At 37.5% G+C, this 25398-nt stretch overlaps 1 long non-coding RNA gene across 2 annotated transcripts in view; it reads left to right on the forward strand.

Moving 5' to 3' along the window:
* The first annotated feature begins 3441 nt into the window (after positions 1–3441).
* The window catches only part of LOC106010489 (uncharacterized), a 129749-nt gene continuing 107792 nt past the window's right edge, over positions 3442–25398 (forward strand). For both annotated transcript variants that reach the window (XR_015439529.1, XR_001184273.3), the window contains exon 1: positions 3442–3605. This is a non-coding gene — a long non-coding RNA (uncharacterized LOC106010489). The remainder of the gene's footprint in view (positions 3606–25398) is intronic.

Here is a 25398-nt window from a genome sequence, read left to right on the forward strand (position 1 = left end):
ATCATGAACTGAGTGCTGTTCTCTGACCCACCAAGTCATAAAATTGAACATGCACAGCAATAGTCCACCATTAAATGGAAGTGGTATATACATGATTGAACTTGTGCAGGTCTAGAAGGCTCAACTAAGTTACACAAAGAAGTTTCCCACATGCCCATGGTTCTTATTTCTACTATATTGTTTTCTGTCCCGCATCATTCACATATGGCCTCATAAGTATACTATATGATGAGTTGACAGAAGAAGGGATTAGGGGCTGGTTTATAGATGGTTCTGTGCGTTATGTAGGCACCACCTGAGAGTGGACAGCTGTAGCACTACAGCTCCTTTCCAGAACATTCCTGAAGGACAATGGTCAAGGGAAGTTTTCACTGTACATTTGTACATTTTGCTTGGAACAAAAAATGGCCAGTTGTGGTACTATGTACCAAGTTACAGGCTGCAGCCGGTAGTCTAACCAGGTGGTCTGGGACTTGGAAGGAACATGATTGGAAAATTGGTGAAAAAGGTATTTGGTAAAAAGGTATGTGGATAAACCTCTCCATATGGGTAAAGGGTGTAAAAATATTTTTATCCCATATAAATGCTCACCAAAAGGTGACCTCAGCAAAAGAGGACTTTACTAATCAAGTAGGTAGGATGACCCATTTTGTGGATAGCAGTTAACCTTTTTCCTAAGCCACCCTGCCATTGCCAAATAGACTCATGAAAACAGTGGCCATCATGGCATGGATGGAGGGTACACATGGGCTCAGAGACATAGATTTTCACTGACCAAGGGTTATCAGGCTATAGTTGCTGTTGAATGGCCAGTCTGCCAGCAGCAGAGACCAACACAGTCTTGACCTTCAACCGGATTCAGTATGCAGATGGCCATTTTGTATTCTTACTCTCCTGATTCTGCAGGCAGCCATTGTAAGCCTCCCTGGTAAGTTGTTTACATAATTATATATATTATATTATATTATATTGTATTATATTATATTACATCTGTTCCTCTGGTGAACACTAATGATGCAAAGATGTTGTCTTAGTTACTTTTCTCTTTGATGAGACAAAATACCTGTCACCCAAAGTTAAAGGAGGAAAGGTTTATTTAGTTCACAGTTTGTAGAGGTTTCAGTCCATAATCATCTGGGTCTGAGGCAGGGTGGTGTGGCAGACATTTACTGCAGAGGAGATACAGCTCGTGGTGGGCAGAAGGTAGCAAAGCAAGCAAGGGTGGACCACAGCTCTTTCTATCCCTTATATTTTATCCAGACTATTTAGGGTGGATATCACTCACACCCTTAATCCTAGTGCCCTTGATCCTAGCAATGCACCATGAATCAATTCCATTGTCACACACTAAAATCCAGTTACCTCTGAAAAAACCCATGTGTGAACTACATGAGGCTTTGGGGGGACATCTAGGAACAAACCATAACAAATGTCATTAATTTTTATTTGTGATCCTAGAATTTGGTGATCCATGACTCTATAAAGTTGAGTGAGTATTCTGATGGATATGACAGAAGAGTTGGTCTTTGAAAGGTAGCAACAAGGAAACAAAATGATTTAAAAAGTAGATTTGCTAACATAAGATTACTACAGGTTACTTTACTTGCAATGATTAAAGCTAAGCGATTTCCTTACTACACGGATTCATAGAATGGCCTCTTTCTGGCTGGTTGCTATGAACCTCCTGGGTTTTTTCTTCCAGTACTGGGAATCAAACTCAGGACCTTGCACTTGCCAGGCAGGTGTGGCACCACTGAGCTACATCCCTGGCCCTTGAACCTCCTGTTTTCAGGAAAAACTGATCTGTTGAGGACTTACCTGCTTCCTTAAAACTTCAGTGTGATTATGTGACACTTAGAACAAGTGACTCCATTTTCTTTTGATTGGCAGGGGCTTCATGGAAGAATTCAGTCCAGAATGGTGGCCTCCTATAATTTTATTTAACAGAAATTTATTCATATAAAATAAAATTTAAGCTCAGTGGGTCATTTATTATAATCAATGACCTACTTGTACTTTAAAGGACAATTTCTTGTATAGAGGCATAACAATGATGTTAGGCTCTAGCTTTAATTTAGCCAATTTTATGAAAAAGAAAAGGAACGTTCTAAATAAACATGGCTCAGAATTTTGTTGCATAATAACACTGTCAGGAATTTTGTTTAGTATATTTAGAACATACTGGTCTCCTAGTCCTATGGATGCAGGCTTGGCTTATAATGCATTGTCTACTTCCACTCAGTCAGTGCCTTTGGAAACAGAGCACCATAGGGTAAAAGCCTAATCAACCAGATACCTCCTCAGAGCTGCAGACAGAGAGCTTCCCCAAAGCGTGAAGCTTCATTAATAATGATGGGTGAGAAACTTCTGAGATTGTGGTTTTTACTCCAAAGCAGCTCTGCAGATCATCAAGGTCTATGATGCCCTCAGCTCTGGGCACTTTGCTCTGGGAAATGAGTCCTACCTCTCCCTGCCTTCCTTCACATATGCTGTGTGACTGGGGGCACCAGCACTTCTGATACTGGTCAACAGTGTGTTCTCCCATTGCAGTTCTGTTTTTGCTACGGATCAGGTCAGATATCTCCCTCTCCGCCGGAGGTGTGCACACTCACACACGGACATGTGACTTGCAGAGCTTCCCAGTGTGGAACAAGTGTCCCTTTCTTCTCTTCCTTGGGGCTTAGCTTGATGACGCGCTTTGGCCAGTGGGATACTAGTAGCATGGCATGAGTGAGGCTGGCGGCATGGTTGAGCTGCTCTCTTTTGTCGTAATCATGAGAGGAGTTTGTCCCCGGTCTACACTGATCTAGAGGTGGGGTCTGAACCCTAGTTAAGTCTCCAGCAGAGCCACTCTCATAGAACTGCAAGCCTGTATGTGAGAAAAAAAAGAAATGTTGAAAGTAGTGTCCGCAGGTTGTTAAACAGCCAAAACTGACTAATGTAAGTTTCGAGATGGAATACTCAGAGCTTTGTAATTTCAAATAGTCAGTCATCTGATAAGTTTTATAAATTTCTTCAACAAATAACTATTACATAGTTATTTTACAATATTGAAATATATTGACAATATCTTGTGTACCTAATAAATGTCCAGTTTCCTCTGTTAATATAGCTTTTAATAAAACATGGATTTGAATGTTCCCTTAGATGTTTGTAAGTTGTTTCTATTGTTTTTTATCATACAATTTTCAAAAAGAAAAACGTAATTCCAATACAGATAAGAATCAGTATATGTCAACAATTTAGCCAACTCATTAATGAAGAAACAAGATAATAAAACTGGTTCCAAGAGCATATGTTTCTAGACATTAGAAAAAAGAATGTTAAAATAGGACTGCTAAGCCTATTTAACAAAACTGGTTAATCTAATAAATAATTAACTTTGAGATTCTCTTCTCTGTTTGACAGTTGAAATAAATGAAAACAAACCAAATGAGAAGGAGAAAGCTTCTTGTTCAGAGCTTCTGTGGTTATGGAGTCAGCCACTATTACTTGCGTATTGGAGCAGACTCAGCAGGCGGAGGACTAGGAAGATTTTATAGCAGCAGGAAGAGCACTCTTGTAGTGTTCCCTAACTGGAGGCTGTTGGCATGAAGAGGCTGTGGGTAAGCTAACTTAGATGAGGCATTCTATGCTATGGTGTGTATTTAGTTTTCTTGTGTTGGTTCTAAATTAGGAGCAGGAACAAGAATTAGGAAAGTGGTCAGTTATTGTTGTAGTTCTTGCCACATGGGACCAATTGTTCTTGAAGCTATTGTGTGACTTCCTGAATTGTTAGCAGAGATAACAATCTGATTCCCTAGAAGTGAGTCTAGTTATAACTCAGAGGTAGGTTGGCTTCCAGGGCTCCTTACTGGAGATAATGGGTTGGTTTTACAATCTAATTCCTTATGATTGTGGGTCAGAATTTTATTTTTAGATATAGCCTGCCAAATATTCATTTGTACACTAAATCTCTTGGTACAGAACTTTATAAATTAACATAAAACTTCACAGGGCTTGAGCTCTATAAGTAGTAAATAAGTAGTAAGGGAAACACAAGTACACACTCCTGGAAAGTGAAACCAAAAAGATGGGGTTAGAAAGACCTGTTGGCCACAGATTGAAAAGCATTCTCCAATCTACTGTAGCAAATGTGAAACTTGTATTTTTAAATCTTTGTCTGATATACTCCTTCAGTCGATGTCTCAATTGGTTCTCAATTCAAGAATCGAAGAGACAGATGTTGTCTACTTTTCTGCTCACATCTTAACACTAATTACTTCCTACAAGATATCATTCAATAAACCAGAAAAGACCTACATCACCGATTTTCTTGAAAAATGATACAAGAGAAACTAGACACACAAGCCTCTTTTTACTTGAAATGCTTTTATTTCCTTCTACGAGAGTAGTACTGGGACAATTAATCTTAGTTTTACAGCTTTTTGGACCAATTTTTTTAAAATTCTCAAATTCGTCATTGGGAGGTAGCTTCCACAAACTAGTTCAGATGTATTTGTTAATTAGGCAAACTATTTTCCAAAAACATAAAGTAGAAGCATTCCCCACCCCGTTTTGGGGTGTCTCTGGCATTATATGACTTTTTAAAAAAAATGTACATATGGAGTTGTTGGTTTTGGAAGGCATCTAATTATGTGCCAGTATTTCCTAAGGCAGTGGGGTTTTACTTGACAAGAAAAAGTCTTTAAAATATAATGTTAACTTAAATATAAATTTAATTAATTGGTTTTGACCACGAGAAAAGATAAAATCTATAATTATATCTTAAATTTTATTTTAACTGAGCCTTTTAGAATACCATTATTTTGTACCTTCCACTTTCTGTAGTGTCATTTGTGGCCAAATTATCAACTAATAAATTGCCCACTAGGTGTCAGTGCATTCCCATACTAAAGGTACAGGTAGTATATCCATCTGGTGACAAAAAACAAAACCAGAAATTAAAACAAATATCCTGTCTTAGGGGTCCTATACAGTGCCTGCCTTTTTCCCAATGTCATGACATATACCACAACCAGATCTCTATGCTTTTTCATGTAGGATAGGCTCAGATGGCTTTTGTGATTGTTGACTGGCATCTACAAACTCTGTTTTCAGTAATCTCTTGCTTTTCTCTCCTTAAACATGGCAGGCTCCAGTTGAATTTAAACAGGGTAATCGATCCTTTGTTTTATTGTATTACATTAATGACACAAAATATAGCAGAATGCCAAGGCCAGATGACACATAAATAAATGTGTCTCTCCATCCTGTGGTTCATTTTAGTGACACTCAGAGTGAGGTGTAGCACACCCAATGACCACACCCACACTGCCTAGCATTACTTTAGCTAAAGCCACTGGAACTCAGTGATGCCCTCCCAACAAAGGCTCAGAGCATGTTTAGAACATACAGAATGTGTAGAATAGTAGAATCATATGCTCTTGACTTCATATGAGCAAGCACTTTAATACTTCATCTTGGGACAGTATCAGAGGTATTCATGTTGTTGACAGCTATGATTTCAGAAGCTTTTTGCATAGGAAGAATTCATACTGGCAGTGTCTACATTATACCTAGTTGAGTTAAAGATACTTTAGTCTGAGTTCTGAAGAACACTGGTCTTATAGTATATGAGTAGATAATACTAAAAGGATTCCATAGAATACTTTGGGAAAATGAAAATCAAGCATGTTTCTCTAGAGTGAGCACCTTTATTATTCTTGTCTGCAAATATCCAATCCTATGGTATGTGCGGTTTAAAAATTTTTTTTTTACCTTAGAATAATTATTTCAGAGTATCTTGGCAAACAAATTGATTTTGAAAATGTGAAGGTTTTTGGATTACATTTAGATACTTCATCTCATATTTCCCTTCTACTCTATTTCCTTCTACATAATATATTGAGCACATATTATGTGTCAGGCATTAAAGGGGAACATGTAATAATTTAAGTGCCATCCGAAGAACAAGGAGATTAATTTTTTCCAGGAATATGTTGAAATCTTTTTATGTGAGTATATTTTATATTTACTAAATTTCAATGTCTGTAGCCTTCTGAAATAGGCAACCAGGAATTACTATTACACCTATGTTACATCAGAGAATGAAATATTTCCCTATGTGGTCAAAAGAATGCTTTCAACTGAGCTTGAAATCTTTAAGTGAGGGATTGACATGAAAGATGTTTAACCAATAAGAATTTAATGGGAGAAGTTAGAGCTTTTGGCAGGTTAGAAGCAAGAGGAGGGAATAGAATTAAGAGATCCTAAAAGCCTGCTTTTAAAAAAAACTACATAAGGTGGGACATTAGAAGCAAGAATCAGGGTAAAATGCACACAAAGAAAAACAAAGCCATGAAACAGGAACACACAGAGCTCAATTTCCAGAAGGCACAACATTAATGTTGAAAAAATAATTCTTGTCTGATGCTTGTCTTGACTGAGCAGCAAGAAGAGGCTTCATAAAATGCTCCCTGAGATCTGCATGAGGCAAATCTCAGGCTGCCAAACATGGATGAAGCTGTGCTGAAGGCTGAACGTCATCTCCCAAGGGAGAGGATCACAGGATGGAAGCCATTTGCTATCAGATCTAGCAATTTGCTCTAGTAGTGTCCAGGGAATTGAGAACATCTTCCTTCCCATACACGCTTACTCATCTCTTGTGCCAGATTTCTAGTGTTTTCTCATGGAGCCACAGAGAAGGTTGGAGGAGGAGACTAAAGTCACAATATTTCCCACATTATAGTAGTTTTCAGTAGGGGATGCCTGGAATAATGCTGCTATGATCATTCTTACACATGAATTTTGGAGAATTATGGATGGGGTCACTCTTTTTTAAATGTATGAATCTACTGGTACAGAACTGACAGGATCTGAATAACAACAACCCATCCTTTGGCATACTTTAACCTGAAGAAAACTGAGAAGGTTACAGAAGCATGAAGGTCATTTTCTGGTCTTCTCCCCTGAAACAGGTCAGAAAGGAATACTATTTATTTCCCTTGAATGTAGGTCATAGATGCTCATCTCAGAGGAGTACTTCTATATAGCTGGGGGCCAAAATAAGTCTGAATAAATGGGTTTGCCAACTTCCTCCTTTTCCTCATTTATTACCATTAGGTCAAACCCTTTTCTCCCTCCAATTATACATCGGCATGTCCGCTTAATAAAAATACAGTTTTTCCTAGGTCTTTGGATCTTCATTTCTGAAAGGTCTGTGTCACATAAAACTTTTGTTAACAAATTTACTGTCCTTTTCTCTTGTTTTTCTATCTTTTGTTTTAGGGTTCTCAGGCATGAACTTTGTGAAGAGTGAGGAAATGATATTATCTATTTTAGTCACTTTCTTATCACTGGGACACAATATTTGACATCCACAATTTAAAGGAGAAAAGGTTTATTTAGGCTCATGGTTTTTAGAGGTTTTACCTGATGGTCAGCTGTCCCCAAGGTAGAAATGGCATGGTGGAAGAATCTGGCCAAGAAAGCTTCTCACATTACGGTGGTGGAGATGCAGAGACTGAATGGAGGAGCTGGGGAGGAATGAGAATGTGGGGAGTATTCTAGATCTAACCATAATGTTACCTTTTCTTTTCCACAAGTACAACTTGAAATTTAGAAGTAAGATTTTGAACTTGTCTCTGTTTCTCCCAGAATGCTCCTTGATTCCTATGCTAGTCAGCTTTCCTTTCATTGGAACAAACTACCTGATACCCACAATTTAAAGGAGGACAGGTTTATTTTTGGCTCATGATTTTATAGTTTCAGTCCATGGTTGCCCGGTTCCAATGCAGAGAGATCATGGGAGAGAACCATAGAGGAGTAAAGCTGCTCACTGCTTAGCAGGGAGCAAAGCTAGGGTACAGTGCTAGAGAGGAAGGGGCAAGCGCACTAAATACAGGTTCCAAGATCATGCCTCCATAACTTACCTTAACACATCCAGAAGTGTGCTTTAATACTCCTTTAGATGACTCCTAAGCTACTCAAGTTGACAACTAAGCTTAACGGTCACAAGTCCCCTGTCAATTAATGAATTCAAATAAACACATGTTAAGTATGCCCACCTAATTTCATCTGTCATCAGTTCTAACCTTCAGACCTTTGCAGTGTTAAAACATTTGCCAATAGAACAAGGGCACCTGATTTTCATTTGTATAATTAAATGGAAGAAAGAATATCTTTTCCAGTGTGACCCAATATTGAATGATAAAAATCAAGTTGCAAAAGGTTATATACAGTATTACCACTTATGTAAAATTTAATTGCCCAGGAAAACATTGACATATTTTATAGACAAATGGTAAAAATAGACCTAAGAATCAAAAATATTAGAGTCAGGATCATGGACACCCTTCAATAGGAGTGGTGTGATCTTGTCTGGGGAAGCAGGGGAGGTGGGGGGATGAAGTGAACCTTGATAGTAATTATGGCTTTTTTCTCCCAGAGAGATCCAAAGCTAATACAACAAAATGTCAATTTGTCTAAAATACTGGATGTCCATTGCTTGTTATATTTTCTAAATGTTCATTTATGTTTGAAAGATTTCATAATTTCAAATTAAATTTAAAGAAGTTTTTAAAATGTTAAATTGAAAATGCAACTCAAATGCTAAGTTGAAAATGTGAGTTGAAAAAGCAAGAAGCAAAATTGCCTATGTAGTATGATCTCAACTTTACACCAGAATAAATAAATAAATAAATAAATCTCTTAAAAATCCTACCAAAATGTTGCTTCTAGTTGGTGGGAATAGTAGGTGGTGTGTGTGTGTATGTGCATGTGCATGTGTGTGTGTGTGTGTATTAGATAAAGGTAGCATATGTGTTGTTTATATACCTCCTTATTAAAAGGATCTAAAATATACCACTGGGTGGTATAAAATTATTTTGAGTTGAAGACATTTGAGAATTAACCCATGCACAATAAGATTTTGTCTGACACCTCACTCCCTACCTTGGTCTGCTAAGAATGCAGAGTCTTCCAAAAGAATTTATCAGTCAAAAGTCTTCCATTAATGCACTAAACTAAGGTCAAAGTGGATTACAGATCTAAATATTAAGACAGAAACACTAAACTTGCTGGAAGATAAGTTAGGTAGAACTCTTGAAGACATTGGCATAGGAAAAGACTTTATGAACAAAACCTCAGTAGCATGGGAACTAGCACAAAGAATCAACAACTGTGATCTCATCTTATTGAAAAGCTTCTGCAGTGCAAGAGAAACCACCAACAGAGCTAAGAGACAACCTACAATGTGAGAAAAGATTGTTAGCAGCTGTACCATAGACAAAGGATTACTATCTATAATATATAAAGAACTGAAAAAAATCAGACCCCCCAAATTCAAAGACCCAATTCAAAAATGGGCATCTGAAATGAACAGACATTTCTCACACAAAGAAGTAAAAGCAGCAAATAAATGTATGAAAAAATGTTCAGCATCACTGGTCATTCAAGAGATGCAGATGAAAACAACACTCAAATTCCACCTCACCCCAGAAAGAATGTGTGCTCTCAAGAAATCAACCAATAACAAATGCTGGTGGGGTTGTGGGGAGAAAGGAACCCTTCTCCATTGTTGGTGGGAGTGCAGACTGGTGCAACCACTGTAGAAATCAGTATGGAGATAACTCAAGAACTAGGGCTAGAGGTCCCATTTGACTCAGCTATGCCCCTGTTGGGTATTTTCCCTAAAGAATTAAAAGAATCATACCACAGTGATATATGTGCACCCATGTTTATAGCAGCACAGTTTATAATAGCTAAATCTTGGAAGCAGCCCACATGGCCATCAACTGGAAACTGGATAAAGGAGATGTGTTTTTTTTATAAAATGGAGCACTGCTCAGCCATAAAGAATGAGAAACTAGAGACATTTATAGCTAAATGGATGCATATTGAGGCCATACTCTTAAGTGAAATAAATAGGACACGTGTAAATACAGAGTAGTTTCTCTAGTGTGAGAAACTGAAAGTGTAAATAAGGATTAAAATGATTAATAATGAATAATTGATAATTTGAAATAGGAAAAGATCCAAAGGTGTAGGGGTGGTGGGAGGGGAAGGGGAAAGGGAAGAAGGGAAAGGAAAAATTATGAGAAAAAAAAAAAAAAGGAAACGAAGTCTTTGTAAATAGGGAAGGGTGGAGGGGGTGAAGGGCACACAGGGAATGGGAAAAAAATAGCCAAGATGCATCATGTACAGGTACAAGCACCCAATGATAAATGTAAATGTATTGTGTACCTAAAATGTACCAATAAAAGAATTTAAGGGAAACAAATTAACAAATGAAATAAAGATTTTATACAGGAAAAAGAAGTCCTATATTAAGAGAGGCGTTTCCCATGTGGCAGGGAGGGTGAGGGGATTGGGCTCCTGTTGCCAAAGGTAAAAAGTGTGCCCTGGGGTGAGACATTTCCCGGACAGATGTCATGACGAAGCTATCACACCTCCAATCTGCTTTCCGAAGAGCTCCAACTATCATACTTCCCTTTTATTTTCCTCAGGGACAATTTAACTTCCCCCAAAGTCATTAATTTTTCTATAAGTGTCTTTTCTCCCTTTCTCTTTTGCCCCCCCCCTTTTTTTCCTCCCTTTCTCTTTTAAATAGTAGATAAGCCTCAAATTATAACGCTTTTTGACCCACATTTCCTGTGAGCTCCTGATCATGTATGTTAAACTTCACCTTTTCTCCTCTTAATCTGCTTTTTGTGAATTTAATTTGCAGCCCCCCTCCCCGACTGCAGAACAAAATAGGCAGAGGAAAACTTTCTCCTCACTGAAATTGTCTTATCTAATGTTTACCTCATTAGTTAAATTGTATAAAAGAGTGGTAGAAGAGTGGAATGTGGGGAGAAGAGACCAAAAAAAAAAAAAGTCTCACCCAGTACTAAGAGACACTTGACAAGCAAAGGACTGAATGTATACTGATTCCCTACAGATCCTTATCCCTATAGGAAATGATGGTTTATTTCTGTTTCCTTCTGTCTTGTTTAAAGGAAGGGGACTGACTCCTGCCTTTTTAGACTGTAGGTTCTAGCAGTTTACTTGTTTGAAAATTGGGCTTTATCTCTGGGAGTTCCAGGCTGCCCTGGTGTTTAGAAGATGCTGAAAAGAGACCCAGCTGGCCTCGCTATGGAATTTTACTTACCAGTTCTTAGCTTCCAGCAGGGGTTAGCTAATCCTGATTAAAGAAGGCCTGGGCTTCTTATTTGAGCCCTTTGTTATTTCCATCAAGGACATAGTTCTTAAAATGCATCATAGCACCTGCCTGAGGAGAAAGCCAAGTTAAGAACAGGACCAACAGGGAGAAAATGAGCTACTTAGTGAAGGGAGACATTGCTGAGGATAAAGGACAAAAGCTTCAGGTAACATCAACTTTGAATTGATCATGCCCTGATCATCTGCAAATGTCCCCCTCTCCCCTGATTGCTCTGCTACCATCTCATTTTAGGCTTTTCCAGAGTCTCTGCTTTCTGGAATCACCCTTCCATGTGTCAGTGAAATCATTCCCATCTCTTAGAGGTAAATAGCTATCAAATCAGACTTTATAGATGAGGAAGTTGGGGCCTTGAGAAGTTGACTGACTTGCCCATGATTACACAGAAAAGAGTAGAGACAGCATTCAACCCAAACATTTATTACTGTAAGAACAAAACACTTTTGAATTATACTATTTCACATCCAAAAAAGGAGCAAAACAATTATTAAGTAGTTAAAGGTGATTTTAAAAAGGTGTCTTGTTACTCTGTTCTCTACCCTGATATCTGCTGGTATTGGAAAAGATCTAATAGATACTTATTTTCAATTTTAGGTACTAAGTTTTTTGAGACTGGACACTCAATTTGAATTATAATATACTGTAATTGTCCATAGTACAAAGTATGCCCTAACAAAACTGGAACAAGGCAACTTTGGGAACCAGCAGGGTATATCTTCTTGTCCCTCCATAATATGTTGACATTTTTTTTCTCCTGTGCAATACCCAGGGCTGGATGTTCAAGACTCCCTACTTTCCACCTCCACCAATGTGCTAGGCAGAGATGGAAAACTCAAATGCTTGCAGCAAGCTGAGCATTAAATAAAAGATGATAAGATTTTAGTTTAGCTTCGTATATTGTTCTTTAAATCACCATGTAGGTAAAATGAATTGAACAAAATAGCATACAAGTGTTGGGCATATACAAGCCATGTTTCTCTGAAAATAAGACCTAACTGGAAAATAATCAGCCTTGAAAACTAGAGATCAAACATGCCAGCCCCAGTCAGCCTATCCTTGCCTTACTGCCATTACAGAGTAGCCACGGAGCAAGAGAATAGGGAGGTATAATCTTTTGCATGACACTGCCCATCACCATAGTAATGACCAGCTAGGGTTCATTTTCTGGTTAGGTCTTCTTTTTGTGGAAATGTAAAGAGAAGAGAAAACACAAAGGCCCCTTGCTTAATTTAATTTAGTAGCCAGGTAACCTTGGCCAGGTTTTTCTTTGCTTTCCTAACACAAACAGTGCCTTCAGCCATCCACCGACTCAGGTGCTCATCCTTCCTATGTTGCTCCCTTTGAGCCACACATTATAGTGACCTCCACCAACCTCTGCCATGTCTCTTTTGCTCAAATCTCTAGGTCCCCTCACCATATAAATAAATGAACTTATATTTGATAATGTCACCATGGTTACCCATGAAACACTGCATTTTACTAAATGTCACAGGTAATGTAACAAAACAAATATTATAACTAGAAAAATAAATGTTAGAAACAACTACAAAAAAACCCAAAACAAATATGACAGTAAGAATATCAAGAATAAATTTTGAGTCTGAGTACTTCTTTCATGCCCTCACATGATAGCATTTTATCCATCAATTGACTCCAGGTGTTCCAGCTCTTGGGCTGTGCCTTTTTTTAGGGTAGTATTTCTTTCTTTTTTTTTTTTTTAAGTAGGAAGATATTTATTGATAGGAAAGCTCCTGAGGGGCAGGAGGGGTCCAGAGTGGGTAGCCAAAGACCCCACTTTACAGAGAAGTTTTATAGGGTGAAACTCCTGTGGGTACAATGTGGGCCACAGCCATGAACATCCAATAAGGTTGCAAGTATAGTCACTTAGGTAATAGTGGTCCAATTGGGAAGCAAGTCACATAGCAAGTGTACAAAGATTTTCAGTAAGGGTGGGGGTCAGGGAGGTCAACAAAGATCCAAGATACAAAGGAACCTTTCCTACAGAATCCTACATCTTTGGTAAGTCACTCAACCTCCTGAAGAAGGAGATTGCTGGGCACCAGAGGACAAATGTGCCAAAGGAGGGTCACAAAGAGGGAAAAGTCTCCCATTCTTTCACTGAAAACAACATGGTCAAGCAAGGCTGTGACCCATCCTGATGGCTGACACTGACAGGGGAGCTGAGAGCTATGCATGGTTCCAAAGTAATGCCTGAGGAGACTGAACTGACCTTGATAGATAGCAAGAGGTTCATATTAATCGACACAGGTCTGACTTTAACTTGGTTTTAAACACCTAGCAGAAAAGAATAACCAAAAGAGGTATAAAACAATGCCACAGTAATAAAGGCATATATAAAAAGGGGCTCCAGTCACTGCCCTCTTCTGGCAGTTTCTAGCTACACCAGTAGCTGATCACAGTTATGGATCATTAGGAAAAAGCTATGGTAGAATCTGTAAGAGCCAGCAGGTTACAATCACGATTTCAATTTCTAAGTGTAACTTTCTTGCCAACCTGCCCTTCCATTCTATGTGCTCATGCTTAGATTATGCATGTTCTAATTTCTTGTAAGTTTTGTTTATTCTTGCCTAGAGGCTGCCATACTCCAGCTATACAAATGAAACCAACAACATAAATGCTAGAATTCTTTTACCGGGATCCACCAGATTGACCTTGTAAACAATTCATAACTGATAATGGATTCTGAAGTCCCCTGGGACTTCTCCTTCTCCTCCCTGTGGAAGACTATTATTAGCTCTTCCTGGTGGAAACATCTGTTGGCTATACTCATAATATTCCTGTTGATGTTATTGTTTGGCCCATGTACACTTAACTGTCTTTCTGGCCTTGTATTCTTCAGAGGGGGGAATACTTCTTCAGAGGGGGGATACTTCTTCAGAGGAGGGAATATTATAGATAGATGAGCTAGGTATAAATATTATAGGCAGTCAGATAGGGTTAAGTCCTTGAGAAGACCAGGCCAAAGGTGAAACAAACCACAGGACCACATCAATTAGACTTCCTGGCTGTATGAAAGGGACAGTCCAACCTAAGCCAAGGGGATTTGCTGGAAGGTTATTGGGGGATCTTGGAATTGTAGACAGCTAAGTTAGTTATAAATATTACAGCTGGTTATACAGGGCTGAGCCTTCTGCACAGAGGACAATTGTAGCGCAAGGAACATTCACTGAAGGCCAGAATTATAAAAGGAGAGAGACTACACATCCTTGTGCTTCCCCTGGGGATAAATAGCAGTGATTGATATTCTAAATAGGTATCAATCACCCAGGGTAGTATTTCTTTAAACTAGGTCCATAGGTTCTTTAAAGAACTATGTTCTTTAAACATAGGTCATCTGAGTCAAAATGTTCAATGAAGATTTGCTTAACTTCACTGCCCTTACATGCTAATAAACATATCAATTAGTAAAAACTTTAAAATCACAAAATACAAGGAAATAAAATGGAAAATCAATACTCCAAGTTTTGAAAAGGAATACCACATGAACCTAATTCTGTATCAAATTGGTGACATGACCCTAGGGCTGCCAAATTACATCCTGCAGGACCAAACAGCCCAACTGAGCCATTTTGTAAACAAAGTCATATTGGATCATAGTCATTGCCCTTGGTTTCCCCATCATCTATCGCAGCTTCTATGTTTCGGCTGCAACTTCAGTGGTTGCCACAGAGAATGACAGTAGACAATGCCTAAAATATTTCCCATCTGGGCTTTTTAGAAAAAATAATTACCAACTATTGACATAACTATAGATATAAATATTTCATGTGATTTTAGATTTTCCAGATTATACCTTCTTAGTGGGATAAATTCTATGGATAAAAAGAACTGCAAAGAAGTTTTAAACTTTATTTTGTTGAACTACTGTTATTACCTATATTTTGGTGGAGTTATTTTGAAAGTAATTTGTGTGTATAGCATAGGAAATCAAATGGATCATTATATTAATGTTGTTAGGATTCAGGATTGTCAGTTTAGAAGACAAGAGGTAAGGTATGAAATCAAAGAAGTCACATTACCATAATGTTAATTTTTTCTTTATTAATAGTGTGTTTTCTGTGTCTTCTGAAAAGGCTTAGAAGTCTGGAACACTGAGTGCTCCTGGGTCTAGATGGTGGTTTCTAAACACTACTCCTTACGGAAGTGAAACAGACCTGGGACTAATGGTTAATCCCATGTTTATGGTTGGGAGTGAACACGATGAGTCTGGATTCTCTTGATGAGAGAGAAGTCAGGGAGCGGTCAAAGGCAAGCATAAACATGGTCATGTCCAAGGTCACTGGAACCAAGTTGGAAGATCTTATCAACCAAAGATGAGTGTATCCGAGCATCAAAATATGAGCAAATAAACTAAACTAAAAACTCTTTTGTCACTACTGGTAGTACCTAGATTGCCAATAACTTATGAGCCAGGATTGTCAGTTTGATAATTTAAGGAAAAAAGTGACATTTTGCATGAGCATATGAACTGTGTTTTGGGATAGCTAATCTAGTGAACAAGGGAAAGTTGCTTTCCTGTTAATAAGTTTAGAAGAAATAATAAAATTTTAAAATGACTGTTTGCAGAGGATGATAATATTGATTATACCCAAATTGGGTATAATAACAGGCTGTAAAGAGTTAACCCCACAACTGGCTTATTTTGAAAAGTGAGTCTAGCAGAAGCCTATGTGCCAAGGTCAGAGTAACTAGCACTCAAATTCCATTCCCACAACTAAAACCTTCTGACTAGGACAATGTTTTAATTAGAACCACATATTTTGTCTATTCTGTTCCTAATTTGAGAAAGCTTTGTCTTGTCCTTTATGAGCCTTGTTTACATTAATTTCCATAGAAACCACTCGAGCTTGCCTTTAACCCAACTGATTGACAATAAAAGTCAGCGCCTGGGACTGGCCAGAGCCTTTGTTGGTTGCAACGACATTGGTCATCCTGGCATCCCAGTTTCTCTCTCTTAGTTCTATCTCTTAGTTTATTTTTTTCTTAGGCCTGCATCACATACTGGGCAGGTGGGTACTGGAGCCTTACTGCAGGGGTCTCTGGCAACTATTTATAACCTTTAATGAATTACTGTAATGCCCAAATCATCAGAAGACTCATAGTGAGGAATCTCAGAAGCATCAGGTTGTCATGATCTGAACCTGTCAATTAGCAATAAAATGGAAACAGGAGAACTTATTGTGCCTCCTCATATAGTGAACTATGCAGTTCTTAGAACCAACCATGACAAATACTGAATCTGAGTCAAATCAAGCCTAAGGCCTGGCTTGGTCTGGCACAGCTGTCCAAGATCTGAGTTAATATGACTTTGAAAATACAGCTAGACAAGCTCAGCTGGTTTCTTGAAGAAATTAATAGCATGAAGAAGGGGAGGTAGTGTGAAACTGATAGGGTAAAAGACTCAAGACATAAGAATCAAAAACAAAGTGTCACCTCCTTTGGGGCCTAATTTGAACAAATGAACTACAAAAGATACCTTGGGAATAATCATGGAAATTTGAATCTGGACCAGGTACGAGATGACATCAAAGAAATATTGTTAGTTTTGTGATGTGATATTGGTAAAAAGGTCATAAAAACTTATCCTTATGTATTAGATGTGACTCTGGAAAAAGTGGTAGGGAAATGAACCAACATCAAATATTTTGCTAAAAATTTACTATAAAAGAAAAGAGAGCTGAAATACAGCAAAATATTGGTAATTTTAAAATCTGGCAGATAGACATAATGGAGTCTTTACCCTCTTTCCTCTATTTTTATAAACTATCATTAAACAAGTTAAAAAAACCATAACTGGTCAACCTTAACAATTAAATTCCTGGGTCTAAAGCCCAGAAATATTTTCACTTGGGATACATGTATGGTTTTTCATTGTAGCCTTGTTTGTAGTAGCAGGAGGTGGAGTTGGATGTAACCTGCTGTTAGCAGGGTTCCGGGGTGCTATGTCCTTTTTTTTTTTTAAGAGATTCTCTCTAGATTCTTGTTGTCCTGAACAAAGAATAGATATGCCAAATATGGTAGCAAGGTTTTACATTTATTAAATGTAGGGAAGGAAATATACTCTGTAGAGCAAGTGAGACCCAATTAAAGTAGTAAAAGAAATATGTTCTGTAGGGTGTGAGCAGGCCACTGTAAAGAGGGAGCACAGTTGCCAAGAATTTAAGAGCCATTATCATTGTATCCTCAGGCTGATGTCAGGTCTAGGCTGTCCTATAAAAATCCTGTTTGATTTCTTGGGAAAAGAATTAGAGATAGAACTTTCCGATTGGTCCCAAGTGTAGATCTTTTAGAAGTATTTTTCTGGTGTGTGCCATGGATCTTCATGATTGACAGGTCATGCCCACTCAGCCAGTTTGCCATGCCCTAATCTCCTGTCTCATTACTTGTTCATTAATGTGGGAAGGGATAAGTAGAAGATGGTAGAAATGTAGTATTAGGATATACTAAGCAGCAGTTAGAAGCAAGAAATTCTGTGGGATGCACCCACAATCAATCTGGCTAAGGTTAAAAATAATAGAGTACAGAGAGAAAAAAGTAAGAAATAGAAAAGTTTATACCATAACAATTCATATATAGTCTTTTTATAATATATGCTATATACTAGGTTTCTGTAATTTTCAAATATGGAATTTTATACAAATTCACACAAAATTATGCTAGTTTCCAAAGATAAATTAAAATTCTACAATATATATCCAGTACATTGAAATAGTTGCTTATAGTGTGGAAAGAAGTGGAAATTGGAAATGAGAATAAAAGGGGAAAACTAAATAAATCAAGAAAGTGACTTTACACAGCATGAAAATGTCAGTGTGTCAAATTTAGGAGCATAATTACCTCAACTTACTACACCTGAAGTCCAAAAGACATAAAAATGCCCCATCTAGGACCTCCTGAACAAAATGAGAAATAGAAAAGGTGGAAATCTCATTTTATAAATCCTCTCAAGTGATTCTTAATGTCCAAAAAATTGATCTCTCTTAAAGCCACCTGGTTGTAGGTCACCAGCTGAGGCCAATAACTGCAAACATAAGCTCCCAGAAAGTGACTGCAAAATTCTCCTCAGTGTTAAATTTTTGTTGTGTATGAATATGAGTTAGTTAATGGTGTATTATCTTTGAGAATGAGGAGCTATCTAAAGATTAATTACTCCTGGGCAAATTTAGTCTCCTATTTACCACTTAGGGAATTTCCTTTTCAATTCATCTGTAAAGGAGGAAAATAATCTATTGTTATTCTCACCAATGTTAATTATAAAAAGAGTTAGGCATAACATAAGAACAAAGAAAAGATTATATGCAGTGTCAGTGAGGGCTAGAGGAATAGGCATTGCTGGGCATTGGTGGTGGGTGTATAAGAGGAATTGTCAATATCCTGTCTTAAAATTCCCTCTGATAGAAATTTATCCCTCAAAAACAGTGGCGAGGGGCCAGACATTTAGCTCAGTGGTTCTGCCACCTGCCTTGTGAGTGCAAGGTCCTAAGTTCGATCCGCCATACAAAAAAGTTTAGCTGAACCACCACCCCCAGAGTCGAGGAGCAGAGCCACCCCCAACACTGAGAAGTTGAAACTTACAGGGTGCCAAACCACCACCTCCAGAAATGAGGAGGTGAGCCATGTGGGCAGGAACAGCACACATTCCCCTACATTGACATGAGAAGACACTTAAACAAGTCTCAAAACCACACTCCCAGATCACCTAAAGTAACCCCAAAGGGAAAGGGGATGGAAAAATCTGATACTCAACCACCTGGACTCCCTGAACTGGCAATAAAACAGGATCTGGAAATAATAAAATCAGAAAAAATTTCTCAGATAACAGCAGAGATTGTGCCTATAGTGGAAGACATGATTAATAAATCTAGAGAGGACAAAGATTAAAAAAAATAAAGGAGCTGAGGAACCTGATGGAATCCCAACATAGGAAACAAACAGAATCCATAAAACAGATGCAAACAGATTTCCAGGAGATTAAAAACTCCATTTGAAAGTTTATGCAGCAGAATTAGCCAATGTGAGGACAGAATTTCAGATATAGAACAAGATTGCAATTAATGACCAGGAAAAGAAAAATTTCTTTAAAACAGTAAGGGACCATGAAAAATCAATCCAACAGCTGTTAGATGATGCAAAGAAGAATAACATAAGACTGATTGGAGTCAATGAAGAAACAGGAGACCATACAGATGACATAAAAAATCTGTTCACAGAAGTGATGGCAGAAAACTTCCCAAGGAGGGGAAAAAACTTGACATAGAGATAAGTGAGGCATATAGGACTCCAACTAGGCTTGATCAAAAAAACTGTACACATAGGCACATAATAGTTAAGATTCCAGAAACCCAACAGAAGAACAAAGTTCTACAAGCAGTGAGAGAAAAGAAACAAATCACATACAAAGGAAAGTCCATCAGAATCACAGCAGACTTTTCAATGCAAACCCTCAAGGCAAGAAGAGCTTGGAGTGATGTATTTCAAGCCCTAAAGGAAAACAGCCTCCAACCCAGATTGATGTACCCTGCAAAGTTATCTTTCAAAATTGATGGAGAAATAAGATACTTTCATGACAAAGAGCACTTCAGGAACTTCATGAATACCAAACCAGCACTCCAAAAAATTTAGACAATATCCTAGAAAAAGACAATGAGGATCACAACCCCAAGAAGCCCAGCAGAATGAATCCATAGTGCATGACAAAAAATTAAATGCAAAGGGGGAGAATCCAACAGAAAGAAAAAGACATGACAATGATAAGTCAATACATATCAGTTATAACCATCAATATTAATGGTCTCAATTCACCAATCAAAAGGAATAGACTGGCAGAATGGGTCAAGAAGCAAGATCCAACAATATGATGCATACAAGAAACACACTTAATTAAAAAACAAAAACTGATAGACTGAAAGTTAAAGGGTGGAAAATAAGACTCCATGCTATAAGAACCTGAAAAAAAGCAGGAGTAGCTATCCTGTTGCAGATCAAGGGGATTTCAAACCAACAATGATTAAGAGAGCCAAAGAAAGACACTACATTCTTGTAAAGTGAACAATCCAACAGGAAGGGATGACAATCATCAATGTATGCACCAAACACTAGTGCACCCAGCTATATACAACAAACACTAATGGACATGAAAAATCATATAAGCACTAATATAATAGTAGTGGGGGAACTTAATACCACATTCTCAGAAATAGATAGATCAACTAGACAAAAAATAAGCAATGAAATACTAGAACTCAATCAACTCTTGAACAAATGAACTTAACAGATGTTTACAGAGTGTTCCAACCCACAAAAATAGAATATACATTCTTTAGAGCTGCATAGAGGTCATTCTCCAAAATAGACCACAGACTAACTCATAGAACATGTTTAACTAAGTGCAATGGAATTGAAGTTATCCCCTGTATATTGTCAGACCATAGTGCGAAGAAATTGGAGATTAACAGCAAAAGAAACCACAGGAATTTCATAAACACATAGAAATTGAACAACACACTTCTGAATAACCAAAGGCTCACAGAGGAAATTAAAGAAGAAATCTGACAATTAAATGACAATGACAATACAACATATTGGAATCTATGGTACACAATGAAAGCAGTCTTATGAGGGAAATTCATAGCATTGAATGCATATAATAGGAAAACAGAGTGAGCCCAATTAAACAACCTGATGCTGAACCTCAAGATTCTAGAAAAAGAAGAGCAGGGCAAACCCAAAGCTCATAGAAGGGAGGAAATTACAAAAATCAGAGTAGAAATCAATGCAATGGAGACTAAGAGAATGATACAGAATATCAATTAACCCAAGAGTTGGTTTTTCGAAAGAATCAACAAAATCGACAAACCCTTAGCCAACCTTATCAGAAAAAGGAAAGAAAAGGCCCAAATCCATGCAATTAGGAATGAAAAGGGTGAAATTACAACAGACCCAGAAGAAATCCAGAGGATCATCAATACCTGATTGGAGAACCTATACACCAATAAAACGGAAAACACAGAAGAAATGGACAGATTCCTAGATACTTGTGAATTACCAAAGTTGAACGAAGAATACCTAAAAATTCTAAACAACCCAATATCAATCAATGAAATTGAAAACGTAATTGAAAACTTAACAACTAAGAAAAGCCCGGGTCCTGATGGCTTCACTGCTGAATTCTACAAGACATTTAGAGAGGAGCTACTGCCACTACTGTTTAAACTCTTCAATGAAATTGAAAGGGAAGCAATACTCCCAAATTCATTCCTGGAAGCAAGCATCACCTTGAACCCCAAAGCAGAGAAAGACCCAACCAAGAAAGAGAAATATAGGCCAATCTCACTAATGAACAATAGATGCAAAAATCCTCAATAAGATACTGGCAAATAGAATGCAGAAGATCATCAAGAAGATCATATACCCTGACCAAGTGGGATTCATCCCAGGGATGCAGGGATAGTTCAGCATAGGCAAATCAATAAATGTAATACACTTTATCAATAGAGCCAATGAAAAAACCATACATATGATCATCTCAATAGATGCAGAAAATCATTCAACAAAATCTGACATGAATTTATGATAAAAACCCTACAAAAAGTTGGAATAGATGGTCTTTACCTCAAACTGATAAAAGCCATCTATGAAAAACCAACAGCCAGTATCGTACTAAATAGTCAAAAACTGAAATCCTTCACACTAAAATCAGGAACAGGACAAGGATGTTCACAACCACCACTCCTGTTCCATATAGTCTTGGAAACATTAGCCACAGCAATTAGACAAGAGAAAGAAATAAAAGGAATAATGATAGGAAACTGATAAGTAAAATTGTCATTATTTGCAGATGACATGATACTGTATATAGAAGACCCCAAGAACTCCACCAAAAGTCTTCTAGACTTAATAAGCAAATTCAGTAAAGTAGCTGGATATAAGTTCAACACACAAAAATCAATAGCTTTCCTCTACACAAACACAGACTCACTGAGAGAGAAATAGGGCAAACAATTACTTTCATAATAGTATTCCAAAAACTGAAATGCGTAGGAATCAACTTAACAAAAGAAATCAAAGACCTCTACTCTGAAAACTATAGCACTCTGAAAAAAGAGATTGAAGATGATAGAAAATGGAAAGACATGCCTCACTACTCCATAGGAAGAACCAACATAATGAAAATGGCCATACTTCCAAAACTTCTATATAGATTCAGTGCAATCCTGATTGAAATTCCAGCAGCATACTTCATGGACATTGAGAAAAAATCCAAAAATTCAGTTGGAACAAGAAGAAACCCAGAATAGCAAAAGCAATCCTAGGCAACAGAGACATGGCAGGGGATATCACAACCCCCAACTTGAAACTATACTTCAAAGCTACTGTGATAAAAACAGCATGGTACTGGCAAAGAAACAGACCTGAGGACCAGTGGAACAGATTAGAAGAGGCAGAGACAACTCTGGACATACTCAGCTACCTCATCTTTGACAAAGGAGCCAAACACCCTCACTGGAGGAAAGATAGCCTCTTTAATAAATAGTGCTGGAAAAATTTTGTTTCAACTTTCCAAAGGTTAAAACTAGACCTATATCTCTCACCATGCACTAAACTAATATCAAAATGGATTAAAGATCTAAATATTAAAACAGAAACTCTTAACTGGCTGGAACAGAGGTTAGGTAGAACTGTTGAAGACATTGGTGTAGGAATAGATTTTTTTTTTTTGGTACCAGGGATCGAACTCAGGTCCTTAGCTTGTGAGGCAGGTGGTGGAAACACTGAGCTAAATCCCCAGCTGATGTAGGAATAGATTTTATGAACAAAACCTCAGTTGCCCATGAACTAGTACAGACAATCAACAATTAGGATCTCTTCTTATTAAAAAGCTTCTGCACAGCAAGAGAAACTACCAACAGTGTGAAGGGTCAACCCACAATGTGGGAAAAAATTTTCACCTGCTGTTCCCCAGAAAAAAGTCTACTATCTAGAATCTATAAAGAAATTTAAAAAATCAGACCTCCCAAATGTAGACCTAATTCAAAATAGATATCTGAAATGAACAGATATTTCTCAGACAAAGAAGTAGAACTAGCAAATAAGCATATGAAAAAATGTTCAACATCACTGGTCATTCGAGAGATGCCCATAAAAACAATGGTGAGATTCCACCTCACCCCAGAAAAAATGGCTGCTGTGAAGAAATCAATCAATAGCAAATGCTGGCAGAGGTGTGGGGAGAAAGGAACCCTTCTCCATTGTTGGTGGGAGTGCAGACTGGTGCAACCACTGTGGAAATCAGTATGGAGATACCTCAAAGAACTAGGACTGGAAGTCCCATTTGACCCCGCTATTCCCCTGCTGGATATGTTCACCAAAGAATTAAAAGAATGATACCACAGTGATATATGTGCACCCATGTTCATAGCAGCACAATTTGTAATAGCTAAAACTTGGAAACAGCCCAAATGATGCCCAAATGCCCATCAACTGGAGACTGGATAAAGAAAATGTGTGTGTGTTTTTTTATACAAAATGGATAAAGACTGGATAAAGAAAATGTGTTTTTTTTTATAAAATGGAGTACTACTCAGCCATAAAAAATGAGAAATTAGAAACATAGCTAAATGGATGCACATTGAGATGATACTCTTAAGTGAAATAAATACATGTGTAAATACCAAATAGTTTCTGTAGTGTGAGAAACTGAAAGTGTAAATAAAGACTAAAAGATGTCATAGATAATGTGAAATAGGAAGAAAAGGGGCAAAGGGGAGGGGGAAGTGGGAGGGGTAGGGGAAAGGAAAGAAGGGAATGGAATTAATACGAGAAAATCAAAAACTGGAAACAAAGTCTATGTAAATAGGGAACGATGGAGGGGTTGAAGGGAGGGCAGGGGAATGGGGAAAAAATAAAAACCAAGAGAGATTGTATAAAGGTGCAACTTTCCAATGATGAATTTTATTATATTGTATACCTAAAATGTACCAATAAAATTATTTTTTTAAAAAAACAGTTCCCAGGAATATGTACAAGAATGGCCATTTTGGCATGGATTGTCATTGAAAAATGAAATGAAGCTATCCAAGTTATCTTTCAGTATGGAAATAATTGAGCATATTATGGCATATCAGGAACTCTTCCAAAGAAAGAGAATGTGTACATAATGATATAGAAGCAGCTTGCTAAAATGAAATGTTTCCAAGAAATATTGCTAAGAGAAAAAAAAACATATGGAGGAATAGTATTAACATTTTACACAGATTTTGCTTTTTAAAACAGAAAATGGAAATCAAATATTTTAGCATGTGTGGAAAAAGAAAGTTGAATATATATGCTCTGAATTGTTAATGGTGATTATCTCGAGGGCATAAAGATTGGGGGTATTTCTGTTTATATATTATGTACATATTTAATAGTTTTTTGTGAACTAACTCTCATATTTATAATTAGAAAACAATAAAGATTGTTGATCTCCCAGCATATTATCAAGACAGAAGCCTATAAAGTTCTGTTCTACACCACATAGTGTATTAGTTAAGGGAACATTCTGTGAGAACAACCTGTCTTCATTAATTAGATATTCTCTAGTCAGGGAAATTTATAACCAGGAATTAACTGGCTTCTTAGAGAACAAATGTTTACCCCACAATGAAGCAAAAATGAAACCAGCAAGAAGTCCAAAGGAGATCAAATGTTTATGTATAGAAGGACCCAAGAAGAATATACAAAGCTCTAAAAAAAAACTCATTTTCATAATAAGATTTATGATCATCCGAATTGATCATTTTCTTCAGTATGACATACACTGAAGCACGGAACATTTTTCTAAAATACAATCTGAAATGGCACTTGATGCAATTTCTCTATCTTCTTCCCTGAGCAGAGCAATGCATCAGGCATGAGGGGCAGAATTATGAGGACTCCAATGCATTTAACTCAGGGCATGTTAGCAACCAAAGCCCATGTTAGTCAGTGACCCTGGCAGCTCCATGAAGACTGTACTCAGGAAGCTGTAGGAAGCTCAGAAGCATGCAGAATCCAGGTTGGGAGGTGCACAAGAAGAGGCATCTGCAGTCCAAAAGCTTTCCCCTCTGAATTTTTAGGAAATCAATGCCTTACATAAGACACAAAAAGGTATCCTTGAAGAGACCTCGTACACACTCAGTCTGGAGATGTGAGATGTG

The sequence above is a fragment of the Heterocephalus glaber genome, unplaced genomic scaffold (assembly GCF_053883595.1).
Source record: "Heterocephalus glaber isolate CG9 unplaced genomic scaffold, H.glaber_assembly_v1.0 deba00001472, whole genome shotgun sequence".
In the NCBI taxonomy this organism is placed as follows: Eukaryota; Metazoa; Chordata; class Mammalia; order Rodentia; family Bathyergidae; genus Heterocephalus; species Heterocephalus glaber.